General features: G+C 36.5%; 1 protein-coding gene across 2 annotated transcripts in view; it reads right to left on the bottom strand.

Annotated features, from left to right (window-relative positions):
* The window catches only part of FILIP1 (filamin A interacting protein 1), a 199,929-nt gene extending 176,879 nt beyond the window's left edge, over positions 1-23,050 (bottom strand). For both annotated transcript variants that reach the window (XM_017524327.2, XM_017524328.2), the window contains exon 1: positions 22,795-23,050. The gene's annotated coding sequence lies outside the window, so the exon portion shown is untranslated. The remainder of the gene's footprint in view (positions 1-22,794) is intronic.
* Between the last annotated feature and the right edge of the window lie 1,508 nt (positions 23,051-24,558).

Genomic DNA, 24,558 nt, shown 5'->3' with positions numbered 1-24,558 from the left:
GTGGTGCACACCTGTAGTCCCAACTGCTCAAGAGGCTAAAGTGGGAGGATCGCTTGAACCCGGGAGGTGGAGGTTGCAGTGAACCAAGATTGCGCCACTGCACTCCAGCCTGGGAGACAGAGCAAGATCCTGTCTCAAAAAAAAAAAAAGCATATGAAAAGATGCTCAACATCACTAGTCTGTAGGGAAATGTGAACCAAAAACCACAAGAGACCACCTACCAGCCACTAGAATGGCTGCTAAAAAAAAAAAAAAAACTAGAAAATATAATGAGATTGACTACATCAACCACAGCAGTATAAAAGTGAAAAGACATGTAATAGGAGAAGGTATTTCAACCTAAATAATAATGAAGGATTAGAATCAACAAATCATTTAAAGAAAGAAAAAATCATCTATTTGAAAAATAGGCCAATAATATAAACTAATAACTAACAGAAGAAATAAAAATAATCAAGAATTATATAAACTGTACTCAACTTCACTTTGATGGAGAAAATTCAAATTTAAATTTAGTAAGCATATTTATACACTGCTGAAGGAATTTAAATACAAGTATTGCATATTCATGAATCATTTTGCACACCCTGTCACCTCAAAATTCTACAGGTAGTATCTACCTCAGTGTCAACTAACTGTTGGAGTAGATACTGAGGAAGCAAGTACAAGGATCTTCATCGAAATATTATTTATAACTGGAAAATTCAGAACAACCTAAATATTCACAAAATCAGGAATGGCTAAAGAAATAATTGTTCATCCTTTCTATGGAAGACCATGCTGCAATTTTCTAAAATGAAGTGAACCTATTTGTACTGAAAAATATCAAAGTCATGTTGTTAGGTGAAATAATGTATATGTCATTTATGCTAAAATACATACATTGATATCTTTTCTATGGGCAATGCTATGGAGAAGTCTAGAAGCATAAACATTATATTGTTAACAGTGACTATTTCTGGAAAGAAGACTAAGATGGAAGCATTGGAGAAGGGAATAATCAAAGGGTACTTCAGTTTGATCTGTAAAGTTACAATTTTTTATAAGGAGAATCTATTACTAAGGTAATTTAAATTTTTTAATGTACAAATTGTAATTATAAAGTACAGCAAGCAAGTTGCTTTAAACTGGTGAAAAGAGTGAAACAACAGTCTTTATAAAACTTAAGCTATTTCTTCTTTTCATTTATATTACCGGAAAATCCAAAGATGGTGCACGTCATACCACAGGAGTATAATCCTTTACTCTCTAGTCTTAAAAAATGAAAGGTAATCTTGGGTGGTGATTTTTTTTGGGGCTGTGTTTGGGATGAAGTTTCATTTACCCACCCAGGGTGCTATAAGTGCTCTTTAATTTCTAAAATGATTATTCAGGAAATAAGTTACCCTCCTTATATGATTATAACATTTGAATGTTAATTTAATAGGACAGTCTTCCTCAAGTCTTAATTAATATTTATTTGGAGAACAATTTTATAATCTAAGAATTATCCATTTTTTAAAAATTTTGATTTCCACATTGAATGTTTTGTGATAAGGTGTTAAAAGGCTAATTGAATTTGGCTTTTAGTGGCAAACGTAAGGCTGTGAAGGCCAAAAATACAAACATTTATTTCTTGATAACCACAAATGACCTATGATTAAGACAGAACCTGATAATTTAAGGAAAATTAGCTTGTCTAAAGTAGAACAGAGAATAATTCATGAATGTACTAATTTTTCTTTTTCTCCTTCCCGCTAGTCTACATTGGTCTTTAGCTATGACATGTACAAACCAGTGGGAAAACATTAACTATGGTTAATGGACTGAATGGATTTATTTAAGAAGAAATATTTAAAGAACTAAAGCATCAAATTATCTCCATAACACATACATTGGTCACAGAGACATAATATAAAGTATGTCATAAATTTTACTTCTTCCAAAACCCCATCTTAAGCCTCATAAAGATTGAAAGAAACAGCACATTTCCAATTCTCAGTCTCTTAGCCATGTTTTTACTTTTCTCTTCTCATTCACCTATTTCAATATTTTTCTACCTTTCTAATTAAGGTCTATACTCTAGAGGGAAGACTGTGGATATGGTAGAGCAAAGGCTTTTTCAGTTGCAGAGTGTGGATATGAAACCAGGTCTCCTACTTTCAAACTGACTAAAGTTGAGAAGGTCATATGTTGTTTTTTAATTTTATGGACAATCCTAAGGAAGGATCATTTACTTTGTTACCTCAAAGTGCCTACTTATGATACAATAACACTATAGGACTTCAAAGTGTCAAAGAAGGGCTAAGGAAATGTTAGAGTGAAATAAAGAAACACAATTGAGTGCAATATGTGATTCTAAAATAAATTATTTCACTATAGAAGACATTTCTGGGACAACTGAGAAACTTGAATGGGTTCTGAATATTAGATGATAATAATGTATCAATCTTAACTTCCTAATCTTGATTTGTTTGGATATACCAATGAATTTCCTTGTTTGTAGGTGATCCAACTAAAGAAATGTGAGACACTAAATCGGAAGTTACTCTACAGTGTTTCAAGCAAAAGAAAAAAAAAAAGCCTTTGTCGGTACTTCCAGCTTTTCTGTAAATATGTGACTGTTTTATTTTTTAAAATAAGATGAAGCCGGGCGCGGTGGCTCAAGCCTGTAATCCCAGCACTTTGGGAGGCCGAGGCGGGTGGATCACGAGGTCAAGAGATCGAGACCATCCTGGTCAACATGGTGAAACCCCGTCTCTACTAAAACTACAAAAAATTAGCTGGGCATGGTGGCACGTGCCTGTAATCCTGGCTACTCAGGAGGCTGAGGCAGGAGAATTGCGTGAACCCAGGAGGCGGAGGTTGCGGTGAGCCGAGATCGCGCCATTGTACTCCAGCCTGGGTAACAAGAGCGAAACTCCGTCTCGGGAAAAAATAAAATAAAATAAAATAAAATAAAATGAAACAAATTCACCATGGGAAAGCAAAATGTCCATGCATATGCTAACTATGAAATGTTTTATTTAAAAGCATAGAGACATAGCTTTTTTGGGATGAGGTATAAAAATATCTACCAAATCTATAAGAAAGCTTTAAAAAATCTTTTATGGAATAAGGTAAGGGTATAACACATATACAAATACAGTTTTGGCCTTATGACCTCCAGAGACTATCTTATTACATTTTGAGTTTAAATGGAGTATTTCCTATTTATTTGGCCATGTGAACTAATCCATTAAATTATTTCAAAATAGCTGCAACTCTTTTCCTTATTCAATGTAATTTATGCTTACTGCAGAAACTTAAAATCACACATTTATATCTCTAAATGGAAATGGCTACTGTTAATGTTAGAAATACAGTCTTCTTATTTTTGCAATAGTGTCTTACAGATAGTTTCTTTAATGCATTTATTTTTACTCTATATATTATTTTGAGTATATTCAATATACTGTATATTATTTTATTAATGTCACTCTATCACATTATGTCTGCAGATTGTCATACTCAAATCCCAACTTTTCTTGGTTAATAGTGTCCTATTATTAAACATCCGTGCTCTCTTTATTACTACCTCCTACTACCGGAGGACTGGAAGTGAAGGAGAAAGCAACTAGTAACTAGCCATATGTCAGACCCAACAATGGGTCTTGCTTCTTCCCTTGAAGAAGAGTCAGTGTATGAAGCCAGGAAGACATAGAACTGAGATGCTAGTTCTTTTTTTCTTCCAGCAGTGCTCGCTTGGGAGGTCTGCAGCTGACATGACAGCAGTGAGTGAGTTGTTCGTTAGGTTACCCAGGGCTTCCTTTTTCCATGAGACTATTATACTCATTAGGTATTTAAAGAAGATATGAAACAAAAGTTTCCATATGGTTTGGATCTGTGTCCCCACTCGAATCTCATGTTAAACTGTAATCCCCAATGTTGGAGGTGATGCCTGGTGGGAGGTGATTGGATCATGGAGGTGGTGTCTCATTCATGGTTTAGTACTATCACCTTGGTACTGTCCTCCCAGTAGTGACTGAGTTCTCATGAGATCTGGTCATTTAAAAGTATGTGGCACCAGTCTGGCGCGGTGGCTAACACCTGTAATCCCAGCACTTTGAGAGGCTGAGGTGGGTGGATCACAAGGTCAGGAGATCAAGACCATCCTGGCCAACATAGTGAAACCCTGTCTCTACTAAAAAAAACAAAACAAAAGCAAACAACTAGGGAGACATGGTGGCGCGTGCTGTAGTCCCAGCTATTCGGGACGCTGAGGCAGAGGAATTGCTTGAACCCAGGAGGCGGAGGTTGCAGTGAGCCAAGATCGCTCCACTGCACTCCAGCCTGGCGACAGAGCAAGACTCCATCTCAAAAAAAAAAAAAAAAAAAAAAAGTGTGTGGCACCTTCTCCCCCTTCTCTCCTGCCTGGCAATGTGAGGTGACTGCTCCCCCTTCAGCTTCCGCCATGATTGTAAATTTTCTGAGGCTTCCCCAAGAGCCAAGCAGATGCCAGCATCATGTTTCCCGTACAGCCTGCTGAACAGTGAGCCAATTAAACCTCTTTTCTTTATAAATTACCCAGTCACAGGTATGTCTTTACAGCAATGTGAGAATGGACTAATACAGGTTTAACTGATCTTTAACTTAAAGTTAGTATAATTAAAAATTTTCAATAAAATATATCTTAAATATAAATCAATGTTTATTTGAATTATAAATCACACATAATCTGGGCTGGTCAGTGAAGTAGTTCCAGAGACACAGGTGAAGATTGAAGATTTGTTCTAAGAGCAGTTAGCCTTCCACAAGGAAATATTTATTCTGTAGCCCTAACTAATCCCTGCCAGAGAGCAATGTGGCAGGAAATAAGGGATGCTCAATTCCTCTCCTGAAATCAGCTCACAGTCCTGATTGTATTTATGATAGCAACCCATCATCCATTGTTCCACCATTCCCTACAAAGACAGCACAGCATCTTATATTATGATGATGTTGTTACTAAAACAATGTAAAATCTTTCTGAGGTTTAAAAAGTTAAAAAGACTCTAAATATGGCTTACATTTTTTACTCTGATAATATCTTTGTGGGTAGATTTTTAAATTTCACAGTGAATTTTGTATACAAATCAAAACTATCGAGTATTAGAATATCTATTCGGGAAAAAATATTTTATGAGACTCACCTAGTTCTGTAAAAATCTACATATCTGAGGTTTTAGACAAGCCCAAATTTTAGTTGACAAGAGGTTAGATGTCTCAGGGAAGAATTCAAAAAACAGCATGACTGCATTCATAAAATGAGAATGATAATAATCATCCCATGCACATAAAGCATTTAGCACAGTTTCTGATATGGTAAGAAGTACTCAATAAAAGTAACTACTATTATCTGTCATTTATTTTATTTCTAAAGTCAATAGCTGTAATATTAGATATTAATATTAAAATTAACATTAGCCAGGTGCTGTGGCTCACGGCTGTACTTTATGTGGCCTGCACTTTGGAAGGCCAAGGCAGACAGATCACTTGAGTTTAAGAGTTTGAGACCAGCCTGGCCAACATGGTGAAACCCCATCTCTATTAAAAACACAAAAATTAGCCAGGTGTGGTGGCAAATGCCTATAATTCCAGCTACTCGGGAGGCTGAGGCAGGACGACTTGAACCTGGGAGGTGGAGGTTGCAGTGAGCCAAGATCACACCACTGCACTCTAGGCTAGGCAACAGCGTGAGACTGTCTCAAAAAAATTTAAAAAAAGAAAAGAAAAGCAACAATAATGATCATCATATTCACACAACAGCTTATAGATTGAGTCTCATTGGTATCATGATTCCTAATTTGTCATTCAGTTTAACAGGGATTTAGGTGACCCTGGGAAATTGCTTCTGTAGTCAGGTCCAGATCATACAAAACATAAGAGATTATACCTTCAGTTTAATCAGTTGCAGCATTCAGTTGGTAAGAACAAAACCGAATAAACAAGTCAACCACTATTTTTTTTTTTTTTTGAGACGGAGTTTTGCTCCTGTTACCCAGGCTGGAGTGCAATGGTGTGATCTCGGCTCACCGCAACATCTGAATCCTGGGTTCAAGCAATTCGCCTGCCTCAGCCTCCCAAGTAGCTGGGACTACAGGCATGTGCCACCATGCCCAGCTAATTTTTGTATTTTTAGTAGAGACGGGGTTTCACCATGTTGACCAGGATGGTCTTGATCTCTTGACCTCGTGATCCACCCACCTCGGCCTCCCAAAGTGCTGGGATTATAAGCATGAGCCAGCACGCCCAGCAATCAACCACTATTAATAAAGAAATTAAGCTGAGTTAAAGAAAGTAATTACACATCAACATTCTGCAGAACTTTGTCAGGAATATTTCAAAAAATGGTACCCAACATATTCCACATGCATATTTTACATACCCAGTTATAACTCTCCTTCTAAGTTAAGCTGTTGCTCCAATGCACTTATGAAACATTTCTGGAATTTAGCTGAGGACTTTATATAATCAAGATTCTGGCCTTTTCTTAGTATATTGAGCATCATTTACAACCCTTGTACTCACACCATGTTCTTTCTGTTTCTGAGCATAGTAGACACTATTTCTCCTTAGAGCACCAAATTCCAAAGTGGAAAACAAATGTTAAAACCTTGGAAGAGTCATGACAGACCATCCTCCTGCTCCCTAGTGTTTGCTTTGACCTCCTCATTGAATGTTAATTTGTTCTTCGAACTCTGCTATTATATAACCACATAGAAGAAATGTTAGGTCCTTCCTCCAAAGCAGCTCTTTCTCAGAGAAGGATTGGCATTGTCAGTTTTAATTGGAAATTGATAATACATCTTGAGATCAAAGGTTAATTACTGGTTTAAGAAATTTTCCCCTTGTGAATACTAGCCTTTTCTATAACATTAATAAAAGTGCCTTGATTTGTGTAGCTTTCATGTACATTAATGTTGAAAGATGTTCTAAGACAGACTGAAGCAGAAGAAATAAAAGAGAAAGGGTTCTTACATGACCTCACTTATATGTGGAATCTAATAAAGTTTAAATCATAAAAATAGAGAGTAAAATGATGGTTACCAGAGGCATGGAGTAGGGGAGAGGAAGGGAATGGCGAGTTGTTGATTAAAGGGTACAAAATTTCAGGTAGACAAGAAGAATAAGTTTTGAAATCTATGTCACAGCAGAATGACTACAATCAATAGTAGTCATTGTAGTAGAAATATATAGCATTATATATTTCAAAATAAAAGTAAATTTCAAATGTCTCACTATAAAAAATGATAGTGATGAATGTTAATTAGCCTGATTTAATCATGCCACACTGTATACATATATCAAAACGTCACATTATACCCCATAGATGTATATAATTATAATTTATCAATCAATAATATTAATAATTTAAAAATTTTTAAATAGCTAAAAATATAAGGAAAAAGGAAAAAAATCTCAAAAAAAAAAAGGAAACAAAAGATAATAGGAATAAGCTCGGAAAGCATGGGAAGTTGAGTACAAGGCCTAATGGGGAGGGCTCTTGTGATGCAGGGGGACAACATTTGTACATATCCAGTCCTGAACCCAGTGATAAAGGGAAGAGGGGGAAACAATTCCCACAACTCACAGTGCGATTATGTCAGGGAGGCTACAAGAGATAATAGGAAACAAGGATATGAGAATATAATTGGCTAGGCTGTTTAAAGAAAAGGGGGTTACAAATGGACAATGTGAAGAATTCATTGAATAATATACTGATTGTTACATTTCTGGGTTGATAATCATCAAACAGAAGTTGGAAATAGAGCATAGTTGTTGCTATTATTTACACTTACACTGTTATTAACAGATTTAAATGTGATGCTTGTGCTCACTCCTCTTTACCTGTGGGTATGAGAGAAGTAAAGAGATTTCATTCACTTGTGCCTAACATATAAAAACAAAAGGACAACTGATGTGACAGAGCACTACTACTCATCTCAGCACATTCTTTGCAGGATCAAACAGCAAAAAATGATTTAGATGATCCGCTTGCCTTAAAATGCTTAATGCTTAGCTTTATTTAGGGTAATGTTTCAGGAGTAGCTTCTTCCAAAAGAGGGCTTCCCCAGGAGAAAGCAGAAAAATTTTGGCACATAAGATCTTGAGTGAGATTTCACTCACATCGCTGCTCCCTACCCATTCACAAAATGACCCAGCTGTCAGTGTAGTGAGAAGCAGCTGAAAATCATTTACCACCTTCACAGTACACCTCATAGGACACATTCACCCCATACACCACTCTATAACTGGAGCTTAGGTTGGCACCAGCCTCTCTCCATCCCTCAGAGTAACAGGCAGGATTGATGGGTAGTGAGCTGCTGAAAAGCCCAACATCTGGTGGTGCCAGAGACATGATGAAACAGAGAAATCATGAGCTCTTATACAACAGGTATCTTGGGTGGTGGTGTTCTGGATTCTACGAAGATAGGTGCCACAGCACTGTGGTTTGTCTATGAATTCATGCATCTATTTTATTCTGTCAAACTTTCAGCTTCATCATCTTTCATTAAAAGAGGTTGGAATCAATTTTCTTTTAGCATCTACCAGTATGTACAAATACTATAGTAAATCAATTTTTTCAGAGTATTTCATGCCCAAAAAAGTTTAACCCTAATGAGCCTGAACAATTTTATTCTAGGTAGTGATCAATGGCAAAGAGTTGTTTGGTGCAATGCCCCATTTCATCCACCTCCTCCTTAGTCTCTCACCTTCATGCTCTAGTCATAAATGTGTCAATTTTTGGCCATCAGTTTACTTTTTAATAATATATCACTAAGGAAATAAGTTGCTATCAAGATGTACTTAACACTTAAAGGTTATGCAGCCTTGCTTTAACACCTCTATTCTAACATGGTCCCTCCTAGGAAATCCTATCAAGCAACTTAGAAAGAAGGTTATTGGCTGTTTCTTCACATAAGAGTCACTAGGTTTGCCAAACTTTTAGAAGTCAATAGATTTGAGAACAATAGGAGGAAGAAAAAAAAAAAGTACTCTCAAAAGCACTGCATGTGTTTAGATTTTTTTATTTCTCAAAATGGAAATATCCTTATTTTTTTTCTGATTATAAGGATTTTTGCCACATACTGTTGAATTGCTTTTCTGGAAACTTTTTCCAGTTGGTTTTCCCACCAGCAATATATAGTATCAATTTCCTCATACCCTCACCATACTGGATATTGAATTTTTTTGTCTTCGTCAATGTATTGGTTGAAATAATACATCTTCTTTTAGTTGAATTTTTAATTATCAGTAAGGTTAAATAGTTTTTCACATATTTATTCCAAATTATTTATGTCATTTATCAATTTTTCCATTGTGTCTCTTTTTCTATTTTCATTTAAAAGAGTCTTGGCTGGGTGTGGCAGCTCATGCCTGTAATCCTAGCACTTTGGGAGGCCGAGGCCAGTGGATCAAATGAGATCAGGAGTTTGAGACCAGCCAGGTCAACATGGTGAAACCCCATCTCTACTAATAATACAAAAAATAGCCTGGTGGGGTGGCACATGCCTGCAATCCCAGCTACTTGGGAGGCTAAGGCATGAAAATTGCTTGAAACCAGGAGGTGGAGGTTGCAGTGAGCCGAGATTGTGCCACTACACTCCAGCCTGGGCAACAGAGTAAGACTCTGTCTCAAAAAAAAAAAAAGAGAGTCTTTGTATTAAGGACATTTGTTCCTGGTTATTTTGGTCACAAGTTGCTGTTTGAATTTTAACTTTTTCATGATGGTTATATGGGTTTTTTTTTTTCCATGTAGAAGTTTTCATTCAGTTTTTATGGAATCAAATGTTTCAGTCTTATGTTTTACTGGCTTTTTGTCTTACTTAGGAAAGTCTTCCCAGCCTACATAGTTTAACATTTTTTTTTGTTGGTATTTTATCTTCAGTTTTTTTAGACTTAAATTTCTGGTCCATCTAGTACATATTTTGGTGTAAGTTGTAACAGAAATTTAATTTCGTTTTTTTCCAGTTATTTCAACCCTGTTGAATGAATAATTCATATTTTCAGTACAGATTTAAAATCTCTTTTTCATAATGCTACATTTTTATAGTATTAAAAATGTATACCATTTTTATAGATGTATACTTCTCTGGACCTCCTACTATTTTCCCTGGATCTCCTCATCTGATATGAACTGATTTGGATACCACCTCCAAAGTGTTTTAATTAATATGGGTTCAAGATTCTTTTTTTTTTTTTTTTTAAGAGTCTTACTCTCTTGCCCAGGCTAGACTTGAACTCCTGGGCTCAATTGATCCTCCCCCTTCAGCCTCCACTGTGCCTGGCTCAAAATTCATTTTAATATGTGGCAAGGCAATTCTCCAACATGTGCTTCAAAAATTTTCTGGCTAGGACCTAGGTTTATTGCCTCAGCAGCAGTTAGGCACTTGAAGTGGAGTGTTGAATATATGTAAGTATTTTTTCAAAGTGCACAAACTTGTAAAAGTCCTAAAGCAAATACTTTTATAGGAAGCATTCATCATCTGTTTTTGGACATATTGAGAGTGGTCACTGTTTAGAAAAAAATACTCAGCAATGTGGTTTGAGGGTCAGGAATTAGCCCACAAGAGGCTTCTTTGGCTGCCTCATTATGGCCACTAAAGATTTAACTATGATGAACATATATGTATATAGCAGAGCCTCTTCATCACATATTTTTAAAACATTAAAATTGTCATGTAAGTGAAAGAATGCAACTCACTAATTCCACACTATTTGTAGAGCAATGTAGACTTGTTGTAACAAATCAGATATTTGAGCTTTTCAATAACACTCATGTCTGATACATTCCCTTAGACCTTGTTTGTCAGGCCCTATCTTGTCTTCAGCCTCTACAGTTCCCTTTCCCATAGCGAGAGTCACTTTATACTGTCTCTGGACCAATCACTGACCATCCAAAACCAGGTGAGTGGTCCTACATCTGTAGTCCCACTAAATCATTTACCCACTAGTCATTTGGTGTTGAAATTGCCATTGTTTTATCTATAACTCCTGTTAGAGAGCAGAGATAACATTCACCATAGTATCCCAATCCCTAGCTCAGTTCCTGGAACACGTGAGTCTCCAAAAATATTTGGTGAATGAGTACACTATTCTTACTAAATGTGAAACAGGAGAGACACAAAGAACTCTAGCCCAGTACTAGGATTTAGCATCCTCTTAGTTGTTTTGGCATTGTATGACAATGTTGACATCTCTCTCCCTGTTTTTCTTCCTGCTCCTCCTGCCCAGCTTTCCTGAATGTGGACTGATTCCCTGCCTGTGTCAGAATGCAGGCATCCTTTATCTGCCTGCCAGGATAACCCATAACTGCATGTTAGACCTTCAGATGCCAGCTACTAGCTTGAACCACTCTACCATCTGATGCCACACAATTTAGAGCCTATGTTCTCCAGTTCAGCATCAATCCAGGCTCTCTTTCAGTTACAAAGCATTGAGCCCCAGGGCATATTCTTCAAGATGAGTGGACTGAGTGGACCTCATTCTATAATCATGTGCTTTCTCACAGACCAAATCCTTCTAAATTCTCATGCAATAATAGTGAGGGTGCTGTTGAAATCCAACTACTATGAAAAAGTATCTTGGAAGAGAAATTGAAATAATAATATAACCCAGATATAATTCAAATTGGATGATTCTAATCTTTCACTAATACTATGTAGTAAAACAAGAGCTCCATTTTTTCCCCCTAATCTTTCTCTCAAAAGGACAAAATTCTTCACTTTCTGAGAAACCACAGGCCACTTTCATCTGGATTTCCCCCTTGTCCTCTTCTCTGAGCTCAGCATTTCACATGCTCATTTTGGTGATATTCCATCAAAATACATCACCAGGAACACATGTGTTCCACTGGGACTTTATTCCCTGGAAGACGTGAATGGTGATGTAAATAATGGCATCATTGGAATTTGGAATAAGTGATGAGAGAAAGAAATAAGGTGAAATAAGGCAAAATCAAGCAATTATACTCAATATATACTTTTGGAGTAATGTAGATAGTATTGACGGTAATAGAGAAATCCAATGGTATTCATCAGCTGGAACTGTCAGCAGAAACATTAATTAAATGGCAGCTGTTGCTTTACCACTTGTAGAGGAGTGGAGCAATCCTAACTCCAAAATAGATTTCCAAGGATAGGAGTGTTTCCAGCTAATGAACTACAGCCTGGTTGTGGTTTTGGGTTAGTAGTTGCAGTTAGACTCTTGTCAATAGCTATGTCTATGTCGCTGTATTTTAAAGAAAGAATTCTAGTCAGTTAATGGAAATATATATGCTAATTAGAGCTACTAAGTCCAGCTCCCACTCAGTTATGAATTCATTATTCTGTGATACTCTAGTGAACATATAAAACATTTATTTATTTTTAGTTAATATTGTTAGAAAAGCAATACGTGACCATAAAGGTTTAGAAAAAACTAAGAAGCAGAGAAATAATCACCAATGGTCACTAATTGTTACTGCCCTATTTATCAAGGAAAAATTATGTTCAATTCAACAATGGAAACTGGTCATTAACATCTACTTTCTCAATTTTGTGACATTTAATGGATTCAATGTAACAAACAGTTATGGAATACATGTTTGGTGCAAGATGATTCTAAAAACAATGCCAAGTCATAACAGAATCTATTTATCACATTGAATTTTGAATTTACATGTAAATATATGTCAGAAAAATCATAAGAATCTTTCACTTTTTGTTTGCTTTCTATTGCTTAGAAAAACCTGTGCTACAGTATTTGCTATTGGTGATTTTCATCTTAGTAAGGTTCATTTTGCCAGACAACACAGAAAAGTTTTCCTCTAGGTGTGAAGGAACCTGTTCTGTAGAATTTCAAACTTACAGGATAAATCAGAAAATTAATTCCATACATGCTGTCTAAAAATGTAGATTATAAAAGTTCTTCAGAGTACATTAACACACTGACCTGTCAGTTTCACAGGACAGATCAGCTTGTTTCCAATGCACCTGCTGTATAGGAAAGCAAAGTGATTCATTCTTTCCTGTTATTGCTGGTATTGTGAGAGAAGTTAGAGGGTGGCATAAAAGCCCAGACAGAGGAATCCAAGGAAAAATGGGGAACCCAGCCAAACTCACACGTCCAGTGGAAAAGTCAATGATCCAAACACAACAGTAGAGTTTGTACTTAGAACGTTTAGGGTAAAGTATATGTGTCCAAAATTAGGCATAAAATATTATACTGGTCCCCAAGAGAAAGGAGAGACAGAAGAAAAGAAACAAAGTCACTGGGGGAAATAGAGCGTCATAAAAAAATCTTGAAGAGAATAGGTTGTCTCCAATTGGGCCACTCATTGGGAAAACAGAGGGGAAGGCAAGGACCCAATCTCTAGTCAAGGAAAAAGCCCAGTTAGCAGGAACTAAAGGCACCATAACCAGCTCCATCAGGACCCCTCATGCTGAAATGAAGGAGCAGCTGCCATTCAACACCTTATATTTTCAGAGTGGGCTCCAGAATAGCAAAGTGATTAAGAGCTTACAAACACAGGCTGGTGAGTCCAATTGCCTGGACTCATCCCAGACTTGCCACCTGCTTGCTGGGGCATGGAGAGAGGATGGACAATTCCCTCAGCCTCCTTATCTGTAAAATATAGAGTGCATGCATATCTGCCTCAGGAAACTGTTAGTGCCAAACATACAGAAAGCATTCATTAAATATTAGCTACTTTATTATTATGATTGTGTGATAGAAAAAAGCAATAGACTGGGGCTCAGGGGACCTCCTTTATTTGCTTGTGACATAAACCCAGCCACTTCAAGGTGTGGAAAGTGTCCACTACCAAGGGTTGAGTAAGCACAGTTCCAAACTCAATTCTACCTGCAGAGGACTTTGTAACTGGAGCTGACTGACTTCTCATTCTAGTGCTATCTTCTTTAAAATGATGAGGTGGCACTCATCATTTCTGGTCCTGGCTTTACTTCTTCTTCCACCTATGTGACTCTTGTACAGAACTGAGGTGCAGTCATAGAAATGGATCCAGAAAGTAATCAAAGATTCTTGAGTCAAAATCTTAAAAGTAAAGTCAGGCAACGATCCTGAGGGTCAGTTCTCTTTAGACAGGAACACAGCCACTGCAAGGTGTGGAAAGTGCCCACTACCAAGAGTTGAGTAAGCATAGTTCCAAACTCAATTCTACCTGCAGAGGACTTTGTAACTTGACTGAGTGACTTCTCATTCTAGTACCATCTTCTTTAAAACGATGAGGTGGCACTCATCATTTTAAAGTACTATCTTTTAAAGTATGTCTTTAAAATGATTGTGATAACTGGTTCTCAATATTAGATGCAAATTAAAATCACGTAAAAGCTTACAACATAGGCAAATGCTGAGGCACTCTCTCTCAGGCCAACTTAAATCAGAAGCTCTGGGATCACCGACCAGGCATCTGCATTTTTAAAGCACCCTGGGTCACTTTGATGCACAGGGAGTTTACTGCAAAGAAATCAAGAGATGTTATGTCAAGAAAACAGATAGCCTTCATGAAATGTAATACATCTCTGCCTTTACTCCTTTTTCATTGGCTTGGATTAAACAGGTATGTGTCACACAGCAAACAGTATATTTGCTTCAGGAAGATCTTTAGCCTGTCAGGTGAGTAGTAGTGTAAGTCCTATGCTATTAACCAATGATGAATGTAGTGTTTTGGGGAGGAGGAGTTGGGATGTGATAGTATAGTTGTGACAAGTTACTGTTTCAATTTATTAGAATAGAATTTCTCAGAAGGTGAAGATTTATTCTGTCACACGTGTTCATCCCATATAAAACATTCACCTTCCTGGGATATTCAATCCCACTACCTGGGATATGTGATACCCTGGAAAAGTTGAGGCTTTATGTCCACTGGCATAAGAGAAAGCAAAGCATTATCTGCTCCATCAAAGTTTTATTAGAATTGCTCTCCTTTCACTTCAGGCAACCTGAAAGTTAAATGATAGAAATGCAAATAGAAACTCAAAAGTTTCAACTATTTCCAAATGGTCAGATATTTGGACACCATGCAGGCAAATAAAGATAAAAGAATTAAATAAAATACCCAATAAAACATGCCACCGCTCTACAGTAGCAAACCACTGGCTGAAAAATGTCAGGTAATGTTCCTTAAACTATAGCAAGCGCTCTGGTTTTTTTTTGTTTTTTTGATGGAACATCATGCTGCCAGAATAACAACTCACTACCAAAACAAAGTCATTCAGAACCAGTAAGAAGCCTTTATGTGGCACACCTTCTACCCCCTTCCTCACTGCCTCCTGACGAACACACACACACACACACACACACACACACACACACACACACACACACTTCACCGAATGTTTCTTGAAGAAGTATTGCGTCCAACAACAGGGATAAGGATTTTGTAGAACCCCCTCTTGAACCCACTTCACAAACTAAATGTTTATGACCAAGGCAGAGACTAGCAACACATTCAAAGTTTACAATAGAAGATAGGCTCTGAGTTGTCAATAGGAGCAACAGCAGACCAAAGTCCCAACAGTGTCAAAGGATGTATTATAAAATTAACTGCTCCATAGCATCCTCTTCTTGGGAATCAACCCAGCAGTGTGGAAACCAAGAACCACATTGCCTCATCAATAACTGGAAGAATCACTTCTGCATCTCAGTGCCCCAGGCCTAGCTCATCCAAGGTACCCCACCTCTACTGGCCATCAAAGCTTCTGATTCCACTTTGGGATCCTGGAAAAGAGTCTCTGTTGGCTTTCTGACCCTAAATCTCTATTCTTTGCTATTTGTGAATCTTTTCATGCTGTAGGGGCAGCTGTTAACCTGCAGTGTCACATTCTACATGTTTCATTAAAACATCTCATAGTCCTCTAGGTGAAGATGTGCCATAAACAATTGCCTGAATTTTGAAAAGTGGTTGAAAATATAGAGTAGATAAGGTCAAATTGCCTGAATTTGAATTTTAAATCTACTACTGGGTAAGTTATTTAACATTTATAAACTTCATTTTCCTAATCTGTAAAATAGCAATAAAAATAGTACCTCATACAGTTGTTGTGAGAAGCAAATAAAATTATCCATGTAAAACGGCACCATTTCTGGCACACAGTAATCTTCTCAAGCATATGCTAGTTATTACTATTATTTTATATAGTAGATATACTATCTATATTATATATTATATAAATTATATGTAGCTATTATTATTATCTATGGAATGAACAGAATGTAGAAGGTGGGGATGTCTTACCAAAAGTTGAGGGGCCTCTGGGCAGTGAACGCTACCAATGCAGCTGGCTTCCTTAAAGACCAGAACAAACAACAGGCTATGACCAAACCAGTTGGTTTGGTGGTATCCAAACCAGAAGATGATATCTATCAACAGAGCATGCGAAAGCTAAGCTTATATGTAAGGCCACTCCCTGATTCAAATACCAGGCTGCTCTTCAAGCATGTATCACTTACTAAACAGTTAATGAAACACAAAGAGCCTTGAATACCTTCAGTGTCACATTTCAAGACTTATAGAATAATTAGGAAAAATCTCAGCTGGCAAAACTCTTCCTGGCTTGCCCTGATGAGCAGACCCTCTTTGTTTTCTGTTAGTGTGTGTTGTCGTCACAGTAACTACAGGGCTCCAAATACAGGCACAGGGCATCATTTCCTCATGTGCACTTAGGCTGCCACACTGAAATAGCATTATGAAATCAGCAATGCCTCTTCCTTTCCTGTTGTGCTTGGTACCACAGAGACAAGGCCTAAAATGAGTTACTGAAGACATAAATATATGAAAGAAAAAGAATGTTTATTTATTCCCATTACTGTGTCATCTATGACTCATGTGTGTGTATGTGCACGTGTGTGTGTGAAAACTTAATTTTTGCACAGATCTTTTAGATAAACAAGGGCAAGTTGGCAGTAACTCCATTGCTTTGTGGTGTCAGCAGTTCATCAAGACAACGGAGTCAATCACATCTTCTTTTGGCCTGAAATCTTTAGCAAATTATTTTTTAAAGAATGCATTTGGCCAACTCTGATGTGTCCATCTCATATCATTCTTGCCCCTTTTCCTTTTCCTTACATTTTTTCTTACACCTTTTCCTTCTTTTACACCTTTTCCTTACAAAGATAAGCAGCAGATAATTCATTTCTTTAAAGTAACTTCAGAAGATTGCAGTTAACAGTTCTTACAAAATCAAAAAAGACTATATTCAAGTGCAGACTTATAAGGTCCTTCATCAGTGAAGCAACATCATTGTTTCCTCAATGTTTTGGTCAAGGAGGCAGGCAACAAACAGCATTTAAGGAAGCAAATAAAACAGAAAAATCTTAAACCTTAAGGGCTCAATTAAAATCAGATCACTTGAGATAAATTCTGCATTAGCTTTAAAAAATCTTTTTAGTTTGTCTTTCACAGGCCTCAAAAACACATAAATCACCCAATATTATGCACGTTGACACCATTTCCCAAAAACGGGAAAAAACCCAAACCTTCTTTTGATGTCTTAGTGTTGCTGTGGCTTAAACAAAGCCCTCAGAGACAGAGCAGCATGGGGATGCTGGTTTATGTTGTATTACTTCACTTCTGTGCTGGGAGTTTCTCAAGTTCTGCAATCAGCTGGTTAACAGCCAGTTAAACTGCTCAATTCATGTTTGACTTTCTTTATTCTAAATTCTTCCACAATGGGCTGCCTGGTCTTTAAAATTAAACTGCCTCAGCTACTACCAGAGAAAGGCATATTCTGCCTGTAGCCTTTCCCTTGGGAAATGGTGAATCTATGCTTTCCCTTAGTTAAAGCATAGACTGGCCGTTTAAGAAAAAAGAAAAATATAATCCAATATACTTTCCTGAGGTTCCTATATTTTTGCCCTACTACCACTATAATGTATTCTGCAAAGCCAGGAAAAGTTATTTCCTTCTTTTCTTTCTTTATTTTACTTTTCCTTCCTTCCACTGCTAATTCCTTTCCACACACAGTTTTCATTAGAGAATGACAACTTTAAAATTCATTTTGCCTCATCTTTTAAATACTTATCCTTTCAATTGGGAAAAATAAAGTAAAATTGACAGATTTAAACCTTATCTGTCCTGTATAAGGTTTGTTGCCACTAAAGCTGCTAAGAAACTTCCCTTCTTATAGGGGTGCTTTATGTGTTTTTGTAAGTATACAGAATATTAAGTAGAATACACATACACATACATCTTATGAGATAACATTTTTTATTTGTCTTGGAATGTACTTTTCTTTTCATATTTAAGACAAATGAATAGGATTAAGAGCAATGAATAGCAAGAATTCATTTCCGTTTGGTAAAGTTAAAGTTAGCTTAAGATGACCTTTTTTGGTCTTTTTATTTTTATCTGTTACTAGGTTAGTAAAACAAAACAAATCATCTAAGAAATAAAAAATGATAAATTTAATAATAATGTGTCCTTGCATGGAGGAGGAAGTCTTCATTACTGTACATTACCCAGTGTAGTCAGCTATAAAAAAGACACCCAAGCACTATGTATAAACATACTTTATCTCCAAGTGCAAATATAGAAACCATAGAACAGTCTGTGCTGTGGGTGATTTCTTAGCCTTTTTAGTAATGGTTCTATAAGACAGCAGACTGCTGAGTGATAAGGGAGACTTTGAAACATAAATTCCATACTAAATTATTGGCTGCCATTCAAATTGTGTCTGCTTAGAGTACCCAGCAGCAAAGTATGTCCCAAGCAAGATTCCAAACTTAAATACTGCATTCTCCTGTCTTTCCTATGATCTATGAAGTTGAGATCACAAACTATCTGCATCCAAGAATTTTGTATGCAACAAAGATTAAAGTAAGCAAATAACTACATTTAAGGTGTAAGAAAGCCATACTGCCTTAAATTTATTGAGGAATAAATTATAAACTATAGATATTATAAGTCATTTAATGTTCAAAACAACTTTATAAGGAAATAGCATTATTACCCTCATTTTACATATGAAGAAACTGAGGCACAGAGATCAATTTGCCTAAGGTCATCTTGAGCTGAAATCTGAACCCAGGGTATCTGGCTTACTCACTCATGCTACTAACCTTTTCTGACTCCTCTTCTATGAACATACTCTGGTTATATCTTGAACTCAAACTTAAGGAATCAAAATGTATTTTATTAACTTATCTTTTTTCTATTGCTATATATATTAAAAATAATGTAAAAACAAATTTATACTGCAGGCTTTTAGATGTCATTTTTCTAATAAATTGTTACCAATCTTTTTTCTTTTAAATCTCCTGTTGAAATAAATTTCAACAAGAGCTTGCCCCCTCACTTCTCCTAGTGCTACCTTTCTAAAACCTACAAGTTTAAAAAAGAAAGATTAGACAAAAGAATGAGAATATGGATTAAACAAACTGTAAAATCGTGTATCTTAAAGCACCTGCTTTATGAAGAAATGCTCATCCGGCAAAGAGGAGAACACAGGTAGCATTATTTAGACTGGGTAACCCCCAAAGTTTCACTTCTAATTAATAAGCAAAAATTATAACCACAAGGAAACCAGTGCTTAATGAATATATTAAATATTTCAGAAATTTCATTGGAAAATTCCAAAGAGTTTCTTACTGGGTATCCATTTAAAAGAGCAAATTTCACCACTTTGACCATCTTAAAATATAAAGAGAATGTTTTTCTTTTGCTGGATACAGAACAAATTGCTTTAAAAGTATGATTCTTGATTTATCTCACCCAGTAAGGCTACAATTTTCACGAGCAATTAAAGATAATACTGAAAAATGTCTTTTTTTAGAAATACCAAGAGAAAAAGAACAGAAAAAGGATCATAATGTATTTAAATGTTTTCTTGTTCAAAGTCAGATTCTAATTCACGACCCACAAAGAGAAGGAGCCATGATTTAAATGAATTGCACCAAAAGTAACTTTAACTAGAACCTGGCACCAAAAGATGACAAAAGTATATAAGTTACAGTATTCAGAGGTCTAGGTTGATACACAGGATGTGTGTGTGTGTGTGTGTGTGTGTGTGTGTGTGTGCGCGCATATATACATGCATAGTCCAGTCCTATCTCCACTTTCTATTTTATTCCTGAGAGAATAAAATGGCTTTATCACAATTTCCACAATCAGGTACATGAGTGTAATTAAAAGTATTCATAATATTTCTGCACATGGTAAAGTCATAAGACTTTCCTTCAGAAATTTCTGAAGTAAAAAGTTATTAACTTGAGTTGCTTTTCTCGATTTTATACTTATCCATACTTTCTCATGTACTTATCATCAGATATTTAGAGCCAAAAATGTGAATGGAACACCCACAATGTGCCTGGGACTGAGAAGCTCCAAAGCCAAGTGATGCTTAGGATACTATCTTGCACCTAATAGACGTCATAAAATTGTTGTGAATATAAAAAGACAAACCCTACTTAAAAGTACCCTAATTATAATAGAGCACCAAACTGTCCAAACTTAGAAAGAATTACTTTTAAAATGTATGGTCCAAAAAATCAAACTGTCTAAACTTAGAAAGAATCACTTTTAAAATGTATGGTCCAGAAAGTAGAAGACCCTCTTCTGGGTCTTAAAGACTACACAAAGTTTATACAGGACCAGAGAGTAAATGTCTTCCATGCAGGGAGAATAACATGAGCAAAGCTGGGGCACTGAAATATTCACTGTATATGTGTTTGGAGAATGGGCCATAATCTGAAATACCTGAAGCAGAGGGACCTTGTTGTTGAGTCATGGTAGGGAGACTGGAAAAGTTAAGTAGGTGCCAGATGATGGAAGGTTTTCAAAATACCCCAGCCTAGGTGTTTGGCAGCAACTAGAAGTACCAGCAGATAACTGAAGAGTAGATAGGCAAACATAGCAATGCTTTAGTAAAACCAATCTCATGGTCATGGGCAAGATGATTTGGATGGCAACAAGGAGGAGGAGGGAGCAGCATTTTTACAATCCAAACCAGGGTGAAGAAAGCAGGCATTCGTGTGGTGGAAGACATGGCAATGGAATCTGAAAACTTTTACGTTAAAGGGGAAAGGGATGGTTCCAAAATGTCACAGAACTATGAACTTGAATGGATAGGAGAACAGATCTGCATTGTCATGGAGTGTCTGATTCTTCATATAGTGGAGGAAACCGTGTGGTTTAGTCTGAGCTGAGTTGTTCTTGATTTTCAAGAATAAATTTACAACAATGAAGACAATGATAAGAAAAATTCACTTCATCAGCAAACATGACTTTCACACAGGGCCAACTGCTGCACTTACTTAACGCCACACTGTCCCACTGACTCCAAAAGAAAGTACATGCCTAAAACTAATGGTAGATTTTGGCCTTACACATACATTTTTAAGCCAACAATGTGACCCTTCCTAGGATAAAAACAAGAAAAATGTAAAGCATTTAGTTCTAACTTTTCAAGACTCCTTCAGACAAAGCTATTTCATCTCTACTAAAGCACCAGGAGTTTCATTCTCTAACAGTAAAGTTATCAGCATGCATTTGCACTATTATTTGTGCATATTCATTACATGTGATTAGCTTATTTATTGTGTAATCAAGTAATCAGAATTATAAAACATAATATGTACTGAAATCGGTACCCTATTTCATTTTCCTGAGCATATGCTATATAAGCTTTAATTAGCTTTTCTTAAAAGAGGATCATTTTCTGAAAAGGCTGATATATTCTCATTTGTCAACAAATAATACGTTCAAAACTGGTATTGGATAAATTCTTTCTTTACATTGAGAAGAGACTTAAAAATTCTTCTTAAAATGTGCTGCTATATCTTCTTTGATATTATCCTTAGATTAGAAATTTTATTCAAATCATCATGTTCATTTAGAGGAAAAATATTTTTATGCACATCTAGCCCAAATACAAACCACCAGATGTCAATACTAACTATATCACCAATGTACAGCCATAACTTGTCATATTCAACATGAAATTGGTCACTCTAAGCAATTCCGATTAAATTGCATGGCAACTCATGGAAGGGGAGACAAGGTGCCATCAGATGAAAGGAGGACTTCCTTCACACTATAGTAACCACATTCATATAAACATATACACAACTTAAGAAAAATGTTTTCTAATCAATTAAGTTTTAAAAAACAGAATCTGTTATATCTAAATACAAGCATTACTTAATTTTTTTAAATACACAAATATCATTCTCTTGAGTAGTTATAGTCAACAACTGCAAAAGTAGTGATTTAATACCAGGTATATTTTATGCCCAGTCAGAAGCATTTGGGGTGACTCTAGTGTAACAAGGTCAGAACCAGCACAAGGTGTACCAGTGTAATCAGAGAATTAGGCAAAAGGAGATACAGCAGCAGGTTTAAAAAGTACAGCAACACAAACACCATACGGGACTTTCCTCTCATTTACCACACAAGCTGCTTAGCTAGTTTCGGTAAATGAAAGTTATTTTACTTCCAGGGAAGATATCCTTTTCAATGCTAAGCCATCCCAATTGTGAAAGGAGATGGGAAATTGTCCTTTGTCGTATTTCTGTTACCTGTCGAAGAGCATTAACTTGGCAGAAATATTTTGATGGCCACTAAAACACCATAAAATTCTCTGTGTTTAAAAGGAATTGGTATAATTTTGAGGAAGAGATTATGTTCCTGACATCTTAAAAACAATTCATAATAGTTATAATAATTTCTAAATGTGTTATAACATCGTAGAACAGGAAGAATCAAAGGAAACAGAAAAAACAGCATCAGAGAGAACTCTCTTCTTGTGCAAACAGAAATTTCATAAGAGTATAAGTACTTAGTTATTTTGGTCTTACCTGACAGCAGCTCCTTTAACCAAAGGTATGTCCTCTATGGAGGTAGTTTATCCTTTGAAGAACCCAGTGGCTTGTCTCACAGCCCAAGAAAGACTCGAGTTCTGAAAAACTATCCAGCCCAAAAGAATACAGAGGAAAAAGCTTTTCCCACTTTCTTTCCTAGGACTAGCCAATAGCTGAAGTCATGCAGGAAACAGAGCAGAGAGGGGGGAAAGCAGCTTCTTCTCCCTGAAATCCGGATCAGCAGAAATTGGAAGTTGTTGTATATCTCCCACCCAGACTTTTGTTTAAAAGTTTTTTTCAACTGTTGCTAGGTGTTGTTGGGTTCTGAGATTAGGTTTCTCCTCTTCTGCTCCCTTCACAACACTGTCAGAGCAATGACTATGTTGAGGAGCTGAGCTCGCGGGTGCTATATTTAACCAGTGTTCTCAGCAAGTCAAGCCTGTCAACAGCTGAGAAGTTTGGAGCCGGCTTTACTCAGTTCCTAGGCAGCTGGGTTATCAGTGGATACAGCGCTGCTCACCCTGTAAAAGATTGCGGGAGAACCGGCAGACCCTTTTAAGGACTTCTGCTCATTTCACAGAGGTAATTATTGTTTGAAGCTCTTAACCACAGACTGAGATTTGGGACTTAGGTTTTAAAATGTGAAGAGAAACAGAGCAGCAGTTTTCCTGGGCAGAGCAATTTACTAATGCAATATTCTTCTCAATTAGGCTCTCTCAGATAAATGTTCTGAAATAAAAAATGCTTTTTAAAAGTGTATCATTTCTTCTACATAATGGGAGGTTTTAAAAAAGTGTATCACAACTGTTGGTTGTGAAAATGAGTATGAGATCACTTCCAAACAGCTTTTGACATTTGTGTGTTTCATTTATAGCTAGATCACTTACCTAGGCATATCAGACTTTTGTTCAGCTATGTACCTGAATGTTATTAAAATAAAAATACCATAAAGGATGTCTATAACATTATGATTTTGAAAGGAGTAACATTAAGAAGGAAAATCTTAGCATCCTCACTCAGGTCATTCATTCAAAGCAACATACAGTAAACACTCCAGGAAAACCAGGACATGAGATACCTCTGGTTGTTGACAAGCTTGCCTCATCATTAACCCTCAAGACTCCACAACATGAAGAATCTCTCAAGATACTTTATGTGCTTCATTCTATATATTAAAATGGTATGGATCTGCCAAGATCAAAACTTTTAAAAAATTATTTGGCTAGCTTTTGGGACTGTTTCACTAATAACATATGTGAAATTAACAGTAAGGGGAACTGAGAGAGGTCCTTTTGGTCACAAGTAAAGTAGGAAGGGAAACACACACACCACACACAGACACACACACACACACAGAGTGAGAGAGACAGAGAGAGAGAGAAAGAAAAAAAAAAACAAAAACAAAAAACATTGTTGGTTAACAAACTAGAATATGGCCATGACAAAAATCTCACCAATACCATTAAAAAGATTGACCCTCTTCCTGAGATCAATTTACCAGATTAAAGATACCCTCTTTTTGACATGCAAACTGAAGATGAAGCGAGGATGTAATATTTTAAGTGTTGCATACTTGCAGTAAGTAGCTTATGTGCTGCATAACCCTGTCTCTCTGAGAAAGTTTGCCACTCCACACAGGAGTGTGTGTATGCCCTTCTTTTTAAAGAAATGATCCTCACCTGCTCAAGCTATTCAAAAACATCTCAGTTCTTCTTACGCCAACTAGCACACTGATAGCATGCACCCTGCGCCCTTAATGTA

This window comes from Cebus imitator, unplaced genomic scaffold, assembly GCF_001604975.1.
Source record: "Cebus imitator isolate Cc_AM_T3 unplaced genomic scaffold, Cebus_imitator-1.0 Scaffold32, whole genome shotgun sequence".
Lineage (NCBI taxonomy): Eukaryota > Metazoa > Chordata > Mammalia > Primates > Cebidae > Cebus > Cebus imitator.
This window is presented reverse-complemented; position numbering and strand designations above follow the sequence as displayed.